Below are 2,689 nucleotides of genomic sequence, written 5' to 3'. Positions count from 1 at the left end.
CATAAAAAATGGTTGTTAAGAGTTTTTGTCAAATAATATATAATATAGTATAGATAAGTCGTTTTTTATTTAATAGATTAAGTAGGTCAGTGAATTTAATGAACACTCGTTTAAAATCATGTACTAGAAAACTTGTAGGACCACATTTGTTAACTAGTGAATAGATTAGGGACTAGTTATGTAACTTTCTCTGTTTATAAACAACACCAATGCATCGCTTTCTAGGGTACACAGCCTCCTTCCGTCCTTCCTTGAGCCGTCGGCTCTAAACCTAAACCTCCAATCGAGCTTTATGTGTTCAGGTAAAGTGTATGAATTTTTTGATGTTTGTTTAGAGTAAATGATAGCACATAAGTTCTTCTTGGAGATCCATTCCAATATGTTTTCAGGATTTTATTTGTGCTTACATCAATATTCTTTGTGTTCATCCATTCTGCTTAAGCCTTCTTCCTGTCCATGGAGCTGCGCTTCAATGTTTTTGGATGACATTTTCAACCCTTTAGATCTCATCCTTTTTTTGTCTTTTTTTTACGATTTAGAGTAATCGGCCATTTACCAAACACTTATCTGTTATCAAATCATGACAGCTCTTACCCGGTTAGTAATTATCGGGTAAATTGTTGTTTGCAACTCAAATCTTATTTAGAAAGCTAAGTGAAAGTGTTTGGCTTTTATGCTGAAAGCATTTGGGTAAACCACCCTTAAATCTCTTGATCATTGTCATACTAGCAATTATCAAAAACAAATTTGTGTTAGGAAATTACATTTTCAAATTTGTGTCCATTTTAAGAAGGTTCTTGTGAATTCAAACGTTAGCGATTCATAATTGTTTGTACCCTCCAACAAAATGGGTTTAGGACCCCCAGAAATATACATATATAATTGTTTTCATACAACTTAAATATATAGGTTTTTGGATGATAAGTTGTCTATGTACTCCTGCTATACTATATGGCGTGTTTAAAAATCGTCAAGAACTTCGATTAACATTTTAGCAAGAACCATAAATCAAATTAGCACCGGTTTAATAGTGAATGATAAATCAAATCAGCTCAGAATTACCTTAAAATCAGTGGGCAAATACACAAGGTCATAGGTACCCCTCTGACTTTCACCCATACCTACAAGCACAACATCTTTAGAGTGTACCTTATGTCAAAATTCACCGATGCAACCAAATCAGATCGAGTTTGTTAAAATCAAACACAATGGAAAATTGATTACACAATCATGGTTATTAACATAGAAAATTGGACAAGATATTATTACAGATTAAATCGATTTTCAATTTATAATGGGATTATATAAAAAATAATTTCTATAAAACCAACAGATGATGCAGTGACTAAGTACTTTGCCTAAAAACTAAATTGTTTTGGTATAATGAATTTTGTCCTACATAGGGTTCTTGGCACCCCAAAAACCACAATGTTCTTGTGTCTAAATTAAGATTCCATTAAATGAAGAAATATCAATCTCCATACCCACACAATATACAAGCTCAACCGCTTGTTTCACAGTACAAACATTTACTTTTTAACCAACCATGCCATCATGATCATGCTCTTATTTGCAAGTGTTTTGTAATGAAGAATGTACCTTCATCCAATGAAGAATTAATCCTCAACACAAGTACCTCATCAACATGCCAACAATATGGTCCATTAATAACTAATGAAAGAATATCTTGGAGCTTTAGTGGTGGACATGAAATTCAACTAAATACCCATATATTTGGTTTTAAATAAAGAAACATACAAAACTAAACTAAAAAGAACATTAAAACGAAAAACTAAACTTAAAAACAGAGAGAAACTCCATGTTGATCTAACCTCTCTTAGTGATTTGATGATGACCCTCCATACTTAGTGTAAAAGTACTTGTTCTGTTTTTTTTTCTCCAGTTTTAGCGATATTCTTTGGGTCTATTTAGCAATCGTTGAACATGTATAGTAAACGTCTGAAAGAATAAGTATTCTCCAAAGACAAAACTCACACTAAATGAACCTTCATCGATGTCGAAGAGGTAGTTGAAGAAAGAGACATTACAGTTCGTGATTTAAAGTGGATTTAGTGATAACAGAATGTCTAAATCAAAGTGTGAAATCTGACTAAAACTCTGTGAACACTGAAGAACCTTTAGAGATGAATCATCGTCAAACGATCAAATGAATCTTGTTCTACAAGATTATTTTTTGTCTTATCCTATATGCATTAAAGGACAACTCCATACCTTACACAGAAAGGTACAGATACTGTAATTCCTAAATATCAATCAAATCAGATTATCTTCTCTAAAGTAGAGAGAAAATTTCACCAAAGCTTTTGAATATTATTTCTTGAAATGTGATTACAAAGTAATTAGCTCACTAACTACAAATTACACTACTAATCCCCTATTTATACTAACTATTATAAAATAGGAGAAACTGCTTGAATACAACATTTGAGCACACCATTGAACCCAACATTCTTCCCTTTTGGATTCAAGCATGAGAAATAATGAATCTTGATTTTCTAAGCCCTAGATGAGTTTCAATCTTTCTTAAAGCACTCCGATATAGCAATTTATCATCTAACAGGTTCAAAGCACTGATCAGCAATTTATCATCTAATAGAGAGGATAATATAGAGAGGATAACCTTTAATATCTTCAATCTTTCTACATTAATAGTTTCAGAATCAGGCTC

This window comes from Cynara cardunculus (genome assembly GCF_001531365.2).
Source record: "Cynara cardunculus var. scolymus isolate 2C chromosome LG 17, CcrdV1, whole genome shotgun sequence".
NCBI classification, from domain to species: domain Eukaryota; kingdom Viridiplantae; phylum Streptophyta; class Magnoliopsida; order Asterales; family Asteraceae; genus Cynara; species Cynara cardunculus.
Note: the sequence above shows the minus strand (reverse complement) of the source record.